Source organism: Nesoenas mayeri (genome assembly GCF_963082525.1).
Source record: "Nesoenas mayeri genome assembly, chromosome: 3".
Classification (NCBI taxonomy): Eukaryota; Metazoa; Chordata; class Aves; order Columbiformes; family Columbidae; genus Nesoenas; species Nesoenas mayeri.
In genome coordinates, this window is record NC_137544.1 from 29,330,509 (window position 1) to 29,352,218 (window position 21,710).

The following is a 21,710-nucleotide window of genomic DNA, read 5'->3' on the forward strand; positions in this document are numbered from 1 at the left end:
ATTTCTTAAGCCTTCATTCTTTTACATTTAGATTTTATCTACATCTTTGAAAACATTTGTCTGGTGCTATTTTAAATTCCTTCCATCCAATAAATGTATAAATAATTAATTTAAAAATAACTATCTTGGTTACATATACATAAATATTACCATCATCGAGTCTAACTCCTGGCCCTGCATAGAACAACCCCACAGTTCACACCATGTGTCTGAGAGCATTGTCCAGTCTCTTCTTGAACACTGTCAGGCTTAGGGCTGTGACTGCCTCCCTCGGGAGCCTGTCCCAGTGCTCCACAACCCTCTGGGTGAGAACCTTTACCTAATGTCCAGCCTAAAACTCCCTGGCACATACTACTGCCATTCCTTTGGGTTCTGTCCTTGGTTGCCAGAGAGATGAGATCGGTACCTACCCTTCCTCCTCCCCTTGTGAGGAAGCTGTAGAATGCAATGAGGTCTCCCACTCGTCTCCTTCAGGCTGAAGAAACCAAGTGATGTTAGCCTCTCCTTATACGGCTTCCCTTCCAAATCCTTCACCAACTTTGTAGCCCTCTTCTGGACACTCTCCAGTAGTTTTATATCTTTTTTTTTTTATTCTGTGGCACCCAGAACTGCACACAGTGCTCCAGGTGAGGCCGCACCAGTGCAGAGTAGAGCAGGACAATCACCTCCCTAGAGCAGCTGTCAATGCTGTGCTTGATGCACCCCAGGACATGGTTGCCCTCTTGGCTGCCAGGACATACTGTTGGCACATGTTCAACTTGCCTTTAAGCAGAAGCCCAAGATCCCTCTCTGCAGAGCTGCTTTCCAGCATCTCGTCCCCAAGACTGTATGTACAGGCAGGGTTGCCATGTCCCAAGTGCAAAATCCGACATTTGCCCTTGTTGAACTTCATGCAGTTGGTGATTGCCCAGTTCTCCAATTTGTCCAGATCTCTCTGTAGGGCCTTTCTGTCCATGAGAGCGTCAACAGCTCCTTCCAGTTTTGTATCGTTGGTAAACTTACTTAGTATTCCCCCAAGTCCTGTGTCTAAATCATTTATAAAGACACAGAAGAGTTCTGGTCTTAAGATGGATCCCTGCTAGTGACTGGTCACCAGCCTAACGTAAACCCATTTACTAGAATCCTTTAAGTCCAGCCCATCAGCCAATTGCTTGCCCACTGCAGTGTGTGTTTATCCAGCTGTATGCTGGAAATCTTTTCCAGGATACCGTGAGAGACAGTATCAAAGGCTTCACTGAAATCCAAAAAGATCACATTAACAGGCTTCCCTTGGTCAAGTAGGGGGGTAACCTTGTCATAGAAAGAAATTAAGTTTATTAAGCAGGATTTTCCCCTGATGAACCCGTGCTGGCTGGAACCAATGGCTGCATTGTCATTCAGATGTTTTTTGATAACTACCAGAACAATCTTCTCCATGATTTTGCTAGGCACAGAAATTAGTCTGACAGGCCTGTGGTTGCCAGGGTCATCCCTGTTGCCCTTCTTGTAGATTGGGACAACATTTGCCAGATAATGTGTAACTATGCAATGTCAGAGCCATCTAAATTTCATTTGAGATTAAACTTTCAAAATTCTATGCTGGGTTTGTGTGCCTTAATTACGAGTACTGACTTGGGCATGTAGAAACTGGCATGTGATAGGCAGTTAAAAGTAGGTCATCTGGAATACTTATGTTGTGCATTAAAGTAGCAGGAGGGATGATGAGAACACAGAACACCTATTTCTCTGAACTGCTAAATATAAAAATTTATCCTCGTTCCAAATAAAAATGAATAGTCTAAAACCTAATTTTACACAGAGTTTTTAAACATATACGTCCTAAAATTAGTGTCAGTGTAATTTATTTTTAACTTCAAATTGGTGTGTAGTGTCCATTTCCTTGAAATACATCATATGTTTCAGATTGTCAATAAGAGTTCCTGGTCACTGTCACATGTCCATGTGAATCTTCTGCTTCAGTCATCTCTATAGACTCCATAGAGTATGGCGCATCTTTCCACCAGATGTTTTAAACTCCAATCATCCAGACTTCTGTAATTTTCTTAGTAGAAAGGATTTTTTGGCATTTTTCAATTTTCTTTAGTCCCATATTATCAAATGGTTTTATAAATAAGTCTTGTTAAGATTACTCATAGATGGCTTTCAAGATGAAATTAAATCAAGCAGGTCACTGATCTGTGTGTTGCAAAATGTAGCTTGGTTGTAGATCTAAGTGCTAATTGGCTGGCAGCTGCCTTTTGCAAAGCATATTTGCTTAACTACAGGATTAGCTAGAGACAGAATGACAATATTTGAAACATTTCCATCTTCACGCTGTGGATATGCTTTTTTTTTTTTCAAGAACCCTGACACTGTTATCCATTTACTGAGTATTTTTGTGTCTGATATTAGTGCTGTTTTTCCAGCCATTGATTAATGATGTGTTTGGCACAGCTCTATCACATTTGTGTTGTTGTCTCTTTTTCTTTAGCATCACCTTGCATACGCATTCTGTAGTACTTGCTGTTTTCATGCTTTCCCAGGATAGCTCATTGCTTTGGAGAATTGCTTTTTTTTTTTTTTTTTAACTGGTGTTTGAAAAATAAATCACAGGTATCTCCAATTTGCACATTAGAATATCTTCAGTATTTTAAACATTAAATAGAGTTGTGAGCACCATAACATAAGTATCTGTTCTCTCTTCTAATATTCTTTCCTAGTGTCTTTGATGCCATATTTAAAACCATACAAAAAAAAACCCAAAATGTTTATGTCTGTAGTGTCTTTCTGCCATGAGTCATAGAATTTATTGAAATACTTTTATCAGCTCTTTCAATGACAGAAGGAGGATTTTTTGGTAAGAAGTGCCCTGTGTAATGTAGGAGTTTCTCTATTTCAGTCTTAAATCTCACGCCCTACATTAAGCTATACAATGTTACTTTTCTTACCTTCTGTACACACACTCTTAACATGTGATGCAGGACTTGAGGCTGCTTAATAGTTCTTTGTGCACAGAAAACCATCCCATTATGGAGCCTATATGAATCTAGAACAGAAGCTGTTACACATTTCAAACTTTAAGCAGCTGTCAGCCCTTCCTGGAAACAGCTTCTTGTTCACTTTTTAAAAATTTTTATATCTGGAGAAAATAATAATAAAGTTTTGCCTTTTTTTTTTTCTTTGCCTTTTTCTCCCATTCTTCAGTTCTGTAAAACTCTTTTCTTCTTGATAGTGTTTCTGTGCTTATGCAAGCCTTTTTGTCTGGTTGGGGTTTTTTTGTTTGTTTTGGTTTGTCTTTTAATGATAATTCAGCATTCTGTGCTTTGAGTTCAACCACATTTTTTCTGTTTATTGGAGATTTTTTGCCTCATGCACTCTCTTGCACTGACTTAACTATGCTGGACATTTCCATCTTAGTTAAACAATGTTTACTGAGTAATAAGATAAAAGTTTTCTGGGTCCTAAAATTAAATATGTTCTTTATTAACTGGTCTTATTACACATATACCACAATTGCTGACTGTTTCAGGACACATAGAAACTTCCTAACTTACTGTTACCTACTACAAATCTTACTTTCTGTAGCCTAGAGGCTTTATTTCAGCTTCCACAGAGACAACTGCAGATGAACCTTTTAACAACCTGCCCTAAGCTTCATAAATCAGTAAGTCACTAAATTCTTCTCTTGAACTACACACAGTTTCTTAGCGGGATGGTAATTACAGTATCTCACTATTTAGTACAACTTGTAAATGTCATTAATTCTCTAGCAGTTAGACATGTTAGGAAAGAGACATGATTTTCTGAGCTGTTGACCACTACTGAACCATAATTCAGTGTGAGAAGGTAGTGATGGTAAAAGTGATGGCAATCCACCTTTTAAATGTTATAGTAGCTTTTCCTTTCGATTATTGTTAAAGAAATATGAAAGTCAGAGTGTGTTTTATGTAGCAACAATTACAGATGAGCTTGGGAAACTGCAATGTGCATAGGAAATCAGCCTTAAACTAGCAGGAGGATTGCAAAGCACTTGCCAGAGCAGCAGTCAAGTACCCAGTATGGCTCAGAAGGAAACCTCAAGGCTCTACAAAAACCGAGTTCATTCAATTTCAGTCTTCAAAACTAAAAACATACTTGTGAATCTCCTCCTACTTTTCACCTCTGAAATGAGGAATCAACCACACAGTATTTGGAAAGCTATAAATCTTCTACAGGCTCTTTGAAATATTGTAGGTGGATGTATACACACTTTTCTCCCATCTGCTAAATGTTAAGTAGGAAAACTTTAGGCATTTCAGCCTGTGAACATATATAGATGAAGTCAGAGAGTTCATGGTGCTAGAGACTAAGCCATGCCTCTTCTTGCTTTGCCTTGTTTTTTTCCACTTTGTTGTTGTAGGTTTGGAAGATCATTTTGCTGGTATAACAGACTGTTGCCATGACATCCTTATTATTTGCACTGCAGAGGAATTAGCAGAAAATAACATCCCTGCAACTGCTTTTGTTGCAATGTAGTAATCCTCCCATTCTTACTGATAGCAGTGTGGGCAGTGTCTTCAATGCTTTCATTCTAGACTTCAGACGTGTTATACTTTATATTGTGTGTGTGCCATTCTTTCATTCAGCTCCGCACTAGTGGCACATCTGAGCTTGCACTCCCCATACATATTTGACCATCGATGTATTTTATACTTCATGCTGCTGCTGACTACGGCTCACATCCGTTTTCCCTCCAAGCTATGTATTCAGTGCTCAAAGAACTGTTCACAATGCTTTACTTGAACAGAATAACCCACTTTTTTCAATCTCCTCTCAAATTCTTACTGCTTGTTGTCAACTGCCTTCAGATTTTGCATGTCATGGCAAATATCTTATTAAGACAAGCTTTGTCACATAGAAATTAAAAGCAAAATCCCAAACCTGCAACTCTGCAATGCAGAGTGGTATGTTTTTCCACTATATTGTATGATCTTTGTCCATGTTATTTTCAATTGTGAGAAGAACATTAAAAACTGAATACTAAGTGGATAATTATTTTAAAATATCTCACTCTAACTTATGCTACCATGAGATGATAATTATATGGATCCATTAGCCCAATCTGTGACAATCATTAACAATATGAACACTATTATTTTTCTCATGTTTGTGAAGTTTACTAAAAAGTCTCGGTCCACTTGCATGAAAAGCTGAGATGCGTGTGTTGTGTGGACTTGTGATTCTGTCACATTAGATGCAATATGTGTGCCATTCAAACTTTTTAATAGAAATCACAGAATCACAGAACAGTTTTGGTTGGAAGAAATCTCTGGAGATCATCTAGTCCAACCAACCTGACAAAGCAGGTTCACCTAGAACAGATAAATGTTATAGCCCACTTAGTTACAGCTCTGTTCGCTATATAATAAACAAGAACTTGGTTAGAAGCACAGATAAGACAGACAGGAATTGTTTCTGTTGTTTTTGTTTTTGTTTTCCTGTTTTTCTGTTTTCAAAAATCTCTCCCTTTTTATTTAAAAAGATATTGAGGTATTTTCAGAATCTGAAGGACAAGCATGCTTTCTTCAGAATATGTTTCTGCAGAATAACCAGAACATACTGGTTATTAAAGGATAAGAGAAATACAGGCATAAGTTCCTGTTTGGCTTACTTCAATATGATGACACCGGTGAAAGTGTGCATCTCATATGCCACGTTATCTAATCTCTAGGTTAATAAACAACTAAATGGAACTATATCTGTCTTTGCTGACAATGCTGTTTTACTAGGTATGAATGATTAAATACCCAGTACTTGAGAAAGAAGAGATTCAATAGCTTAGAAGTTAGAACAGTTAAGGAAAACTGAGATTAACATCTTTGTTTCAAAAAACTACAATCCATTTTCTGGAGAAAAACAACTTAAATATGAGAGACTGAGTTTAACCATTTAGACATAGCTTCTGTTCACTGATTATTAAGACTAAGTCAAAATAACTTCAACTGTAAGATGAGAACATGTATTGTCTATATCCTATTTGATACCTGGACTTTTTAAAAATGAATGAGGGTCTGTATCTCTGGACTTTTGATTATAAATTTAATTTTGGTATTGAGAAAAAAATTAAAATGAAGTTAATTTTAATTAAAATTAATTTTAAAATATCGGAACCAAATCTTACAGTATCTCTTAGTAAAGAGGTTTAGGAGGCCATCATCTTAAAATCAATGCCACTGCAAAAGTTTGAATTTCGTGAAGGTATTTCCTGTCAGTATCTATGTCCCTTCAACCATTTGTAAGCTTCCTTTTTGAGGATAACTAGATAAGAGATTTCAAGTAAGTTCAACTTTGCACAACAGTCTCACAAATAAAAATGAACATACCAGGACAATGACAACTATGCAAACTGTGTTATTCCACAGTTTTGAAAAGCTGTAGAGTTTTTTGGTTTTTTTGCTTGTGGGTTTGTTTGTTTGTTTGTTTGTTTCCACCCCAAAGACAACAGTAAGGCCAGTGTATATCAACTTGAGAAGTAGTTTGCAGTTTCGGGAGAGAAATAACTGTCTTCCAGTGAGTACTGGCAGATAATGTTTCCACTGAGCTTTTGGGTTTGATTAATTATATTTTAAAAGTATTTTTTGAAAAAAATCTTGGTCAATTTCTATTACATATTCATAGAGTGACACGTCAAGAAGAGTTTAGGAATTAATGGAAATTAGCCCCTACTTGCTAAAAGACTAGGTATTCATGTATATGTATATGCAAGTGTAAACACAGTGATGGTTGCATTTTCTGGATCTGAGATATCCTGAACTTCATGAATAGGAGTTCAGGCACAGGAAGTTATTTTACATGAGTTTGAAGAAATAATTGAGTGAAATTGTTTGCAATATTAGTCTGAAATTAGAATGTTAAAAATGAAGACAGGAACATAAAAGAAAGCTTTGCCTTCAGGAAGCATCAAGACCAGCTCTGAGCTCAGGTGATATGGAACAGTTGCCTTGGGAACAGACTGCTGGGGCATAAAAACTGTTGCCTGCTTGCTCTTATTAGATACTAAGAAAGGATTCTCTCTGTTGTCTATGAGCTGTGGAAGCTTGGTGTACTTAATCTGATATCTGCTGATGAAGGGGAGAGATGTGATCCTTCTCAACAGCAGAAGCCATTGCTGAACTCCTGTAATTCCCCTCCAGTTACTGCAGAGCAAGTCAAGCCTCCAAAGCATTTTCTCCTGTCTTGGACCTTCCCCTTCTTTTAGCAAGAGAAGATAGGTTCTTCATCTCCAGAATAGCAATAATAATTCTTTGTCATACTTTGTATAATTTTAATAATAAAAACTATCATAATTTAAGGTTATATTTATAGTATTTTGTCTTGATCTCAGTGAGATAAAGCTCCATTTATGAGTTAAATTTGGGATGATATTTAATAGCTTAGATCCATAACATGGCAGAGATGTTCAATTCTAAACATTGAGTTATCTATGAAGTGAATTGTAGACTACATTTGTGTTCTGAAGCAGTTATTATGGAAAAGGAATTCTAATTGTCAAGTGTTTAATAGTATAACCCCAGATGTACTAACAGGCAGTAATCTAATATGAATAATTTATGAAATAAATTATAAAAAATTTATGAAATAAATCTAATATAATCTAATATGAAAAATTTAAAGTAATAGGTTCTACCTTCATGGATTTTATTGAAATTTCTTAAAATGTCTGAAACAAAAACAAGTCTACTGGTTACTATTAGTTTTAGCACTTTTAGACATGGCACATAGTCTGTCCAGCAGTAGGTCTGTCTTGAGGAGCCATAGTCATCATTGGTAACCTACTCAAAAAACCTTTCATGTGCAAATCCAAAATGCTAGCACACTGTTGGCTTGTGTGAACTCAGGTAACATTTCTACCAGTCATGTACCTGTTCCTAAAGGCAAACTCAGAACTGTCAGCTATGACATCTACAGCAGCTGAGTCTATAGATTTCTTATGGAAGGAACTTTTTCCAGGCAGGGAGCAGATGAAATTATTTTTTTTGAATTTGATTCATTTTCTAATGTGTAACAATAGTACATTTCTGACACCAAAATGTAACTTGATTTTCCAGGTGGATGTAATGTCTTGCATTGCTCTAATGTCATTCTATTTCTTTACTTTCTAAAATGAATGGAGAAAATAACATCTGGATCAAGTATCAAATGACCTTGTGTTCTCCAAAATGTGTATAAATAAGCTAAACAAGATAGAGGTGAATATATATACACACACAGTAAATTAAGTATGTATGATCTATAAGAATGACTCAGCAGCCTGCATAGCAGAAATTGTTCCATAATGTGATTGTTGTAGCTCAGTTACCTCATTTGATGTCAACAAGAACTTGAAACAGGTCTTGTTTTAGTAAATATGTTGTATTTCAAAATGTTATTAAACATGCTGTAGTCTGCCCATGAATTGTGCACAGAAAACTCATAAAAAAATTAGTAAGTATATTTAAAAATATGTTGAGATACCTACATTTCCTAAATCAAGAATAGAGCTAAGGATTACATTCACTAATATCTTCAGAAAAGAGTGACATTTTACCTGAGAGATGTTTTGCCTTAGATTTCTCCTTATGTTGTGTTCCAACAAACTTTGTCTGTTTCATTTTTGAAACTTGTATCAGACTCTATTAGTTTTAAATCACCAAAACCAATTCAAGATAGCTATTTCTGGGCTACACTTTGACAGTGATGTAGGCAATGTTGTACATGTGCTATTGGAGATAGAGTAACCCAAAAATAGCTGAGGCTGGTAAAGAGTGTATTGTAAATCAGCCAGGCCTTCCTGGATCGTATACAGTACAGGCAGGTTTGTTTTTGTTTTTTTTTATAACAGGAGGCAAAAGACAAAAAAGGTACAGCAGAAAAGGCACTAAGGTCCCACATATAAAATGATAGGAAACACTATTTCAGTTTTCATAGAACTGAGGTTATGTCTCTTGTATACCCAGAGAAAGGCCAGAACGGCAGTGACACCTCATTAAATAAAAATATCCCCAAGTCTAGTAATCTAGGAAATTCTAGAATTAAGGTTTCTTTTCACCTCCTTGTAAATCTGCAACTATATATAAATTGTGCAATTGCATGCTTGCTGACTACTACCTCCTCTCCCCCCAGGACAATCTCATGAGCTTTTCTCATAGTTTTCTCCATCACCATCATCACTATAGCAACAGAGTACTTTACAAGCATGAAGAAAATTATTTCACAAATTTCTGCATAAGTGAGATTTGTAGCCAAGTTTCTGTATTTAAAAAGGGAAAACTGATAAACTAAATTAACTAATAAATGAGGTAATCTGTACCAACAACCTTAGTCAAATAAATATTAAAGTGTTTGAGTTTTTATTTTAAAATGAAATTTGAACTGATTGTGTCTTAAAAATAAACAAACAACAACAAAAACACAAACAAAAAGAAACCAACCAACCAAATACAGCCACAAACTTGAAAATTAGAGCTAATATTCTGAAAAAGAATACTAAGAGTAGTAAGAAACCTGTAACAACTAAAAGAAATATTGGGCAGACATCACAAATTGTGAATAGATAGAGAAAATTCTAAGAAGTCAAAGTGAGTGAGTTTTTGAAGAGGAAAACACAGCAAGCAATAGAAACTATATTAATACTATTAGTAATATCAATATAGTGGGAAAACTAGCATAGCTGCTATGCATGAAGTTAGTAAAAGTTAAAGGGTCAGGAAAATATTATTAGCCACAGGGTAGCATAGACAGAATAGGAATGAGAGGTAGAAATGAAAAGTATCATTGCTTAGTAAAACTCAGAAGCATAATAAACTCAAAATTATAATACCCCATCATATCCATAGTTGAATTCTGTCTAGGAAGCAACCAGCATGGAAGGAAGTTATTACAGGGATTCTTCAAAGACAGTATAGAAGAAAATTTAATTTAATATTTTCATTAATTTTCATTATTTTCATAAAAGTAAGAATGGCTGAATAAAATGTTGGACAAATTGTGATCAATGTCAAGTGCAACTCTGTTGTAATGTAGAAAAGAATGTCATGCCTTTAGGGTTAAAATAGTAAAGTGGGTTAAAACAGTAAATTAGGTTAAAATATGAAAATATGAGGTGAAATGCCATGGAATTAGGCATTCAGAAAAAGAATCCATAGAGATTTATTGGAAATAATTAAGGAGGAATGGATATGGAAGTAGACATGACTTACAACTTACAAACTATTAACCACTTTGTAAAAAAAAAAGAAAAAAAAAAAAGAGAGAGAGAGAAAGAGGGAATCTAGATCAAGAGGGAATTCTAGATCAAGAAAATGAAGAGAATTTCAGTGGTGTGATACTGTGATACCTTTTATTTGATTTATCTCACTGAGTTCACTGAGTAGTCTGAGTCTTCCCTGGTGAGGGGTGAAATTACCCATCTGGAGTTATTATTCTGTCTTCTAAAAGTACCTTCCTAGGAGTTTGGAAACTATTCAGTATCTTTTGGCACACACACTTTCAGGAAAGTGAAACTTGCTACTGTGAGACTTAATCTGGTGCCTGCTTATAAGAAGAACAGAAGGTTTACTTTTAAAATGGAACTTTACAGTTCTATGAATTGTTTATTTTGAATGGAAGCCCCCAAAATAATGGAATTAAGCTAGCTCCCAGGCCTCAATATTGCTTCAGTTAAAAAGAGCTATTCAACCGACAAACGGAAGTTTCTTTTATTCTTAATCAGAGTTTGATTACGTTTTGATTCCTTAAGTTAAAAAAAAATCCTCAAGAAGCAGTAGAATGCTAGCATAAAACTTTTATTCCAAATAATCACAGAGGACTCAAAAATACAGTGAGAATTCCATTAAAAGAGTTCTAAGTCAGTATGAAATACCATCTGACGCCACTCAAAGCTAGTTTATGTCTTGTCAGCAGCACAGGCAAAATTGCATGCTGTTGTTAAGAATGAGGAACTAGAGGTTTTGTGTAGGAACCTGCTTCTGCCACAGGCAGGGGAGAGAGGAGGAAAGAGCTTGCAAAGGCACTGAGGGGAGGACAGACTCCTGCAGATTTAGGCTCACTGTTCTTGTTGGCCTCTAAGAAGTGGCAAAGTTGAGATATACTGGAGGAAAACCTGATCTTGAGAACTACCCCACAACTCTATTGTCCTTTCTTGGGATTCTGACAGAGACATCCCAAGGGTTATTAAGCCTAATTAACAGCCTGCTTTGCCTATGCCTGTTCATCCTGACCCTACTGTAATTGAATTATGCTGCTACATAAACATTATAAAATAATTATAGTTATTTTATCTTACACATAATATTACCCATTGCATGTTACATTGCATACAAGTATTATATTACATTGTGATTATATCATTTATAACTGCATTTGCAGGTAAATATATATAATGTTGCCCTGAATTTGCTATAACATAAATAATCCACTAAGTCTTTGAGAGTTTAATTCCCATGAAAATTGACCTAGACCATTCTGCATCAGAAAAGGTATATTTTTTTCACTGTAAAAATAAAAAAAGAGTAGACACAACCCTCTCTCTTGAAGTTCTCTTTGCTGTTCCACAGATAAATACTAAAAGACACAAAACAATACTAATAATAAGTTGTCTGATATATTATAGATGTTTAAGTTCGATAGATCAGTCTGCTGAATCTGAGTCTGAATTCAAGAAGACAATTCTGAGGTTAGAAAGTATAGTCTGCTATCAATGTAATGAATAACAATGTTCAGAATTGAACATCTTTGCAATGATGTGGATCTAAACTATGAAACATCATCTCCAATTTAACTCAGAAATGAAGCTTTATCTCTCTAAGGTCAAGATGAAATACTAGTAACATTATCTTAAATTATTATAGTATTTATTATTAAAATTATGATGGAAGGTACACTTGCCAAAGATAATATGATATTGTAACTTTTAACATGTCAATTAAAACACTACATCACAAATATTCAAAAGTGTGGCATCATTAATTGTGAAAAAAGCAAAATATAAGATGTTGTCTAGTATACACATTTTTACTGGCTATAAGAATAGCTTTTTGGTTCTTGTTTTGTTTTTGAGAGGGTGTTTATTTCTGGTTAGTAGAATAGTTGGTTAATATAATACTGTCAGACAGTTTTTATGAATGTCAGAAAGCTTTTGCTTTAACAGCTGTTTCAGCAAATTCCTCTTCCTGACACTATTTGCCTTGTGTAGGCAAAAGATATTTATATCAGTGTAAGTTGTATATGTATCCCTAATTAAATTATAGTATTACATGAGAAGGATTTTGGAGTCTCTTTGATAAAATAGCATCTTTAGGAAGTCAAAAGTTTTCTTGGGTAGCTATGTTTGGTGATTTGTGGCTGTGATGTTTTTTACAAATTAAAAAAAAAAAAAAAAAGTAAGCTTTTCTCAAGTGTCCACCAAGAACCCTGATTCTCCCTTCACTTTCAATTTATTACTAGTCCACATGAAACCCAAGAGTAACTCGTGCCAATAAGGGACTAGGTCTCTTTCTCCCTCTCCTAGATTAGCTGATTCACTAGAAAATTCCTGAGCTTTAATCAGTTTTCTGGATGCTTAGAGACCATTCTCTTATTACCTGCTTGACCCATTACCAAGAAAAAGAGTGTTAAAGCACTCCTTTTACTGAAATTATATGTCTTTTCTGCTTTTGATAACCTACTTTTTACAATACTGTCCACTTTGTCATTCACTAGAACTACCCTTAACAGTGCTCTCATCCCTGGTAAATAAGAAGATCCATAAACATTATGACTACAAGCTTGATTTTCTCTCAAATGCAGACTGTCTAGATCAATGATCTTTTGCTATCTTTAGCTCAAAGAAAATTTCCTGGAATAGGGCAAAACTTGGTTCTGAGCCTTGTTCATAAGAGCCATTCATGTGTTTTGTGCACTAACTGTTAATATAAAATAATCCCTTAAGCACTTAATAGTACCAAGGTCTCCTCTCTCCTGGGTGAATGCCTTAGTTTTTTTATATCCTCTTATTTTGTCTAACCTTAGATTTTTTTATTCTTGTTTTGCCCAGGGAAAAAGGTTTAGACAGAGAATTGGAAGTATTGCTCCTAACCTCAGAACAGCATATAATTTAATTTTGTTACTCTCCCAAGAGATTAAAGATGAAGACATGGCGAAGGTTTTAGTACTTGATCTTCACAGGTTGGACACATCTTTTAATCACTTATGCTTTAGATTGCAATTGGAGTAGCACTGATGTTTCTAAGGCCTGTGGTGAATCTAGGCTTGAGATACCACAGTTATAAGATATCTCGAGTTACGTCTGAGTCTTATAGTTATGAAACCTCTTGAGCAATGAAGGTAGAGCAAAATGTCATTAGAATCAGTGATATTGTTTTACTGCTTTTGAACTGCCACTTATACTGAAGAAAACAACCAGAGACTGAAACTAGATAATTATAATCTTTTGTGTGTGTGCACATTACAATATCAATGATGGCATATGTTCTGGCAGTTTAGAAGCATGAAATAAGTAAATATGAAAACACTAGATGATATGTGAAAACATATATAAAACACTGGGTGAGCAAGCCCAGAAGATATTTTTGTAGTTGCGTGAATACTCCACATTTACTTTATCACTTTAAATAGTTTAAAAACACATTCAGCACAGTCATTCTATTGTTTTCCATAATTATTCAGTTTCTTTAACTCAAGTAAAATAATAACATTATAATCTGCCTCCCATGGGAGTATTTTCCTTTTAGTTCAAACAGCTGAAATGTAATTGTCAGTAGGTCTTTCAAATTTCGGTGCCACATATTTGTCCTGAAATAGCTAATACACTGATCTATTCAAGCCAAAATGTTCTAGAAACTGATCTTTTAGGAAAGGTGCAAGTAATATTTTCAGTACTACATGTTATATATGCCATACATCTATGTCATATCCAAACATAATATAAACCCCATTAATTTCTTTGATAGTGAAATATGATTTATATATATACTATATGTCCATGTGTGTTCACAGTCATTTATTTCTATCTGTGCAAAATTAATAAAAATACTGTTTCTTAACCTGCTTTTTTTCCTGTTTAATTCATATTTTATTTGTAAATATTTTTTCTCTCTCTGATAGCCTTTTTACAAAGTTTTCCTGTCACTGATGATTTGTTCCTGAAGGGTCTCATGGGAAAAAAAAAAATATTACTGTAAATCACACATGTGCTTAGCTATTTTCTCATTGCAAACTCCTGCTGTGTGGATGTCTGCCTGTCATCATAGAGTCAACTCCTTGGTCTGGCAGTTCTCTTATCACTGACTACACTGTAATTGATCCTAGGCAAAATAACCTTTACTGACTGTTTGCTCTTTTTTTAATGAGTGCTCTCATATTTTCTGCCTTATAAATGACAGCTTGCTCCAATGTAAAAAAAAAAAAAAAACCACAACACCAACAAACAAACAACAACAAAACAAAACAAAACCAAAACAAACAAAAACCCAAACAAAACAGAACAAACAAAAAACCCCACTATACATGTGTTATTTTATTAAAGGCAAAGTAATTTATTATAACTAATGTTTTGCACCATTTTACTTCCTCAGGGATGAAATAATGATCCCAAAAGCTTTCAAGTGAAGTAGTAACTTGAAAAAAGCAACAGGATTACTTTATGAAGAGCTATAAACACAATATTTTCTTATTATACAGGTAAGACACTGCAGATGATTGCACATTTTTATCAAGAATCAGCTCGATCTGTTATGACCTGAAAATTGTTACAAATGTTGTATGGATAGCTAACATCCATACTTCTATTTAATTAAATGATAATTCCTTCAAAATACTGTGTGTGATACCTATTTAGTTCTTAATTTCACTACAAAAAGGTTCTAAAATGATCAGACTCAAATGCTTAAATTACAGTATGGACTAAAATTTATTTTCATAATAAATTACAGTTTAAAATTTGTAGCGCAGGTTGATTTGTATTGGTTTCATGATGATTTCTTGTGTTAAGCACTTCTTTCTAAACCGTGAAAGAGACACAATTGTGGTTTCTTGAAGAGTTAATAGACAATCAATTGTCCACAGACTACTTAAGACAGCAATTAAATATTTTTATCTTAATGCAATTTCTGTATACTTCATGCTGTATGAATGTTTTGATTTGATTAATATTTTGTTGATTGAAGAAGGGCAATAAAGATTATTATGATGGGAGACTTGTTTTCTTTCCAAGTTTGAGTTGTTTCTCATAGAGATTGATAAAGGACCAGCCAGTCTGCTGCTCTACCAAACGTAGAAGATTTAATTGTCTCTTCTGGCCATGTTGGCATAGTGGATAGAAAACCTGCTGTTCTGGGAAAGGAGCCCATGGCACGGAAGGATACTGTTCCACTGAATTGTTTTTTCTTCTGCCTGACCCTTTTAGCTCTTCTGTTCAGAGCCTGTGGAAAGACATGGAGGCGAAGAAGGCAATCAAAGCAAAGACAACAGGAAAAAGAGCTTGGCAATTCTATGTGAAAATGTCCTAAAGCTTCAGAGCTTCATGGATCAGCTAGATCTGACTTCATCTGGCAGCTTTACCTTTCTCATTGGATATGATAGCAAGGTTATCTAGACAGTTATGTGTCAGGTATTTGTATTTGTTTCTGACATACAAGTCATGCATGGTATTTTACTGGGAATGTTCAACTGTGGAGAAAATGCCAAAGATTATTACTTTCAAGGCACACAAAAATTTGCCACAGCTACAATGGGGTAAACTGTGCTTATAGCTATTTTTATAGTACCGTTTGATGACTGGAGGAAACATGAAGTATGGGTTACGGCTTCTGTAAAGGATAAGTCATGTCTTATTTTTTTCAGAAAAAATAGTTTTGCAATATATAGCAGAAGAACAAACAAAGGCATGAGAAACTCCAGGTTGCTTTTCAAATAACAGAAATGCAAACAGACAGGAAGTTGTTACCATAAACTATTATTTCTAGGAAAAAAAATAAGTATTCAAAGTAAGTGCTATTGTTAGATGTCTTTTTCTTTGTGGTGCGTTTCTTAGTTTAGAGATATTGGAAAAATGTTCTTATTTCAGTTAGAAAACGCTTTCGCATTTCTTACTCATTTCATCTGAAAATGAATACACCATTGAGGTAGACATGCAAGTAAAGGATGAAAGGGGATCTTTCAGGGAATCCCCTGCAAAAATTAAATCAGAAGAACAGTTCTGAGTATATTTTGCTCTGAAGGTATGGATTCCCTCTCATCTAAATTAATAAAAAAAAAATTGGTCTATTTGTAGAAACGTGGAAATCTTCAAACAAAGATAAATATGTCATATTTGAGAACACTGAACAGAAACACAGTAGGCCAGTATTTTACATACATTATGATTAAATGAATTAGTGAGAAATGTATTCTATTTCTATTTGAATAATTTCTCTCCCAAACTGACCATTGCAGCTCAAACTTTTTATTTTTTTGGTAACAAAAATGACCTATAGTCAAGCACTTTTATTGAATGACTGGAGATAAAATACTATACGAAAGCAAGGTGGTGATATATACTCCGATGAAATAAAAGATTGAGAGCCTATAATTCACAGAAGTAGCTGGGAGATGAAATAATTAAGAATATATTGGATATTCTAATACCATTGTATATTATTTATTTTTAATGACAGAAGGTGTAACTGAGATTGCCTACTGTCACCTGCTGCATGACACATGTAAGGGAGGCTATAGACAAACACTGGTTGCCATACCACATTTTCATAGGTCACCTTCAGATGTTTCCTAGTGTTCATTAAGGATTGTACTCATATAATCTAATGACACCAGAGACTATGTAATGATGTCAGAAAGGGACCTGCAGGTCACAGCGTGCAGCAAATATTACAGCCTTGTGGCAAAGGTAGTCAAATGCATTCTGGTCTATATCAGCAAAAACATTGCCAGCAGGTCAAGCAAAGTGATTATTCCCCTCTACTCAGTCACTGTGAGACTGCAGGTGGAGTACTGTGTCCAGTTTTTATTCCTCTATGCAAGAAAGATATCAATGTACTGGAGTGAGTACATCAGAGACCCACCAAAATGATTAGAAGGGTGGATCACAAAATGGTTAAGAGGCTGAGAAAATTGGGTTTGTTCAGTGTTAGAAAGGTAATGCTCAGAGGAGATATTAATGAAATTTTATGCAGAGGACACTCCTCTTGGAGGTGTACAGTGATGGACAAGAAGCTCTGGACACAAGATGCAGTGAGAGAAACTCTGATCCTAGGAAGAATAAATTAGATATTAGGATAAACTTTTTCACCACCAAAATAAATAAAAACTTGGAAAGGTTTCTCAGAGAGGTTGAGGAGGACTCTTCATCACTGAAGAGCCTTTAAACTCTACTGGCCAAACATCTTAATAACTTGATCTAGTCGATGCTGTTTGAAGTGAGGTCTTGGACTAGGTGATTTCCAGAAATTCTTTTAAAATTATTCTATGATTCTGAGATACATGCACTTAGATGTCTAAATTAGGACAAAAATCTTCCTTGAAAAGCCAGGTATCTCTGGAGGGTTCAAGAGAACTGTAATATAGATGCCCCAAATGGCTTTCTGGAGAATTAAGTGTCTCTCCAGGGATAATAAAAGAAGACTAGGAAAAGCATTGCCCTAAGTTAGGGATATATATTTTCCTCTTATTACTGAGGAAAGTACGGTGCACAAAGCACTTTTCTAGACTAGTTTCAAACTCACAATATTTCTGTGTGTGTATTCTTTAAGAGCTTCTACTGGTATGAATATAGTAACTACATCAGTAAGTGAGACACTTAATGGAATATGGAAGGCATGCAGGGTATAGAACATACGATACAGAGTAGGGGAAGCAGACTGTAAGGGGGATGATTGGATTGTATAATCCCCTTTTCTCTGGCTGCATAAAGTTTGATATGGAACTTGTCACATTCACCAGAAAAATCATTAATAGTATGCATTTTTTCTCTTACCAGGTGAGTAAATCACCAGAGAAAATAATGTCATATTTTTCATTTTCCCATTCCACAACACTGTTCTGTATCACAGGTTATTGATTGTTCATTTTGTTTTGTACTGAGCTAGAACATGAAGTTTAAAACTCATAGAATCACAAAAATGCAACAAATATATAAAATTCTGTCTATATTCTGAGAAAAAGAGTCTTAGCCATGCCTTTCAAAAGTATTTCAAATCAATACAAAAAGTTATATATACATGGTCTAATTAACAGATTGACACAAAATGAGAATAACCATAAAAATGATGCAGAGATATAAGAAATGAAAGAACACAAAGAGAAAGGAGACCATCTTACACCCCCCAAGACCCCTGAAGAATAGCCTCTTGGGTTCCATTTCCTCTTTTATTTTGCAATTATGGACAGTGTAACCATTCCCTCCTATGAAACACAGAACTGAACTACTGTTCACTATAGTGACACATAGAGAGAAAAATGCTGACCTCACGTATGTCAACAACCGACATTTCATTAACTGGACTCATATCAGAATTTCATCCTTTAATCACCAGCATTCTGAGGACATTTCTTTTATTTAGACTTTCCTGATTTCCCAGAATCAACTAGGATAATTAATTGAACTGAAGAAGTATTGAGATTTCAATGGTTTAAGATGCTTTGAGCTTTACGGCACATCCTATTCTACAGAATCCCAGTAAGTATGCAGTTTCAAGAAACTTGAGTCATATCACAGTAGACAGTCACATTTGCAAGCTAACAAAAGCAAAATGAGATGAACAAAGTAAACTAAAATTAGTAACAGCATGTTTGTTGCCTATGGCAACATATTTAGTAAGTAATGGCTGATGACTGACGACTCCTATGTTTTTCCTCTTTCTTCTACTAATAAGCCGAATAAAAACATTTTAGTAGTAACACTGAACCTCTTCCTGTCTGTGTGGGTCAGGAAACAGAATTTTAACCCAACGATTCTTCTTTTTTTTTTTTTTGTCTTCAAGGTGTAGAGCAAAATGCTAGAAGTGACAGAAACAATACTGGTCCCTTGCAGAGCTGCTCTGAATATGGAGAGTGTGGAGTGTAGTCAGGGCTGGAAAGATAGAGGTGAGGAGATATAATAGGCAATTCTCACAGGAAAGTCTCTTCCACCCACACCAGATACTCTGCTTCCACAAGAAGAAACCCACATGGCACCTTACCCATTTCATGACTTTTCACCCCATTCCTCAATGAAATCACAGTTGAGATCATCAATTTCATAAAAAGCAGAAGATATCGCTGAACTCTTTTTCATACAATTAGGAGTTAATCAGGCTGATTTGAACAGTTGGACTCGATGATCTTAAGGGTCTCTTCCAACCAAAATGATTCTATGATTCTATGAACGAAATGGTCAACATTACAGTCTTTATTTCCTCTTATTGGCAAAAATGGAAAGCAAATCAGGAATTGTTTCATATTTATAAAGATAGAATAATAGAGAATCAGAACACAGCTACTCAGTGGAACTCTTACAAGACTAATCTGTGTATAACTTCTTTGTGTTTTTATCTTAATAAGTGTATAATAGTTGTCCAGGAGGCATTGAACACTGCTTGGTGGCGGGCTGAGCATCGGTCAGTGGTGAGCGATTGCATTGTGCATCACTTGTTTTGTATATTATTTCATTATTGTTATCATTGACATTATTATCTCTTCCTTTGCTATCCTATTAAACTGTCTTTGTCTCAACCAATTAGTTTCTTTTTTTGATTCTCTCCCTTAACCCATTGTGGGGGCTGATGACTGAGCAGCTGTGTGGTGCTGGGTTGCTGGCTAGGGTTAAACCATGACAGTGAAACAGACTCCACACTTTATGACCGACTGTTATGCAATAGTCAAACCCCAGGTATTCAGTGCAACCAATCATGCTATGCTTTGAATTCTTCAAAAGTATTGTATAAATGGGCTAGACAAAAAGTAATAGTTTTATTATTTTTTGATGCAATCTACTTGGTGTTTAGTAACCTCTTCATCCCTATAGCTAGACTTCCAACCATAAACTTTTACTCAAGCATGTTTCAGACTAAAATTTTTAGTTTGAGGGCTAACATACATTTCTTGGTCTTTATTCAGGGTTTTGTCACCTTGCTTTTTGTAAACTAGAAAGAACTGTAAAAGCAAAACAGCATTAAGATTAGATAAAGAGATAATTATAAGAATGCAGTGTTTCAGAAACTCCTCTACAACTATGGAGTTGTCACCAGAGTTAGAATGGAAATATTGCTGTTTCATAGCATATGTATAGTTCTTTCAACTAGTAAAGTTTTCTTTGTAACACCTGTAGCACAGGTTTTACAAAGCCATATTTCTACTGCTGATTACAATGCATACATCCATAGCAGTAAAAGAAAAAGGACCAGAACACAGACCTGATCACTAACAAAAAATTGTCCATACAATTTACTTGTAAGGACAACCCTTTGGCTGTGGCCCAATTAGCTGGCACTCCATCAAAAATGCTCAAGTTTTTTTCTGAGTAGAATATTACTGCTGAAAAACTACTTTTTATGGGCAGCTTGGATGCAGCCACACAGGTTCTGAAAAGACGGGTGAGATCCATGAGTGAGAGTTTTTGCTATTTTTTTAAGGGCTCGAATATAGTCCTTGACCTATTTTATGTATTCGAATTAATGGGCAGTAACACCTTTGGAGAAAGTGATAAAAAACTTCCAACACACACACACACACACACACACACACACAAAATTGCCTATAAGGTTAGATTAGTCGTCACATGTTTATGTACTTTGACTAACATTATGGCATTGATATACCATTCATCTGGTCTTTGCTTGGGGGAAATTTTATTCATGCTCATTTATAGAAATTGAAGATATTGAAGTCGTATGTATTATTAAAATATTATTTTTCAACTATTTCTATAGCATTGCACTATCAGTTTCTTCTACTTTCTTGTCCTGCTCTTATACCCTAGAAATTCTGTCCCCAAGATTAAAGCAGGTGGTTTGTTTTGTTTTGTTTTGTTTCATTTTATTCTGGCATTCTAAAGCTCCCCTTCAGGCCAAGGAGGGAATTAAATGTAAATCTTTTCCTGCATGGGCGTTGTAGCCACTAATCTGCTTTTTTTTTTGAAAACAGTACACAATAGCACCCACAGCTTTTCTTCTGCCTGTGCTATTTTCTAAAAAGCAGATTCCACTGCAAGAAAATGTGTAGTGTTATTTTCGTTAGGCGTGCCTTGAGGACACCCACAGAAAATAAGGCACTTCAAGGCTCTTTGTACTTAAACCCCCAGTCATAAGTAATTTTAAGCTAGGTGTTAGACTGCACATAATTAGGATGGCCTTAAACTGTGCAAAAAGCACAACAGGAAGCACATAAACCAGGACGAATATAAAGTAGAAGCCTTTTAATCTAACTTCAGCCATCTGCAATTTAGGAAAGCAGTCTTAAAAACCAAAAAATCTAGACTTCCTATAGAGTCTTACATATCTCTCTTCGAACAAGTTGACTTGGCAACTGGCTGAAAAAAGTGTGTAAGTATTAGATGGTTAAAATGAAATTGTATCAATTGTATTCTTAGAAAACAAACTCAGAGTAGTATCTAGTAGCTCCAGATATACTGAGCTGTTCTTGGATTATGGTTTTGCGCTCAGTCTTTCCGTTCTGACCAGGGCCTGTTTTGTTGACTCAATACCACTTTAAGTAAAGTACAAGAAGTGATTATAGAATTGGAT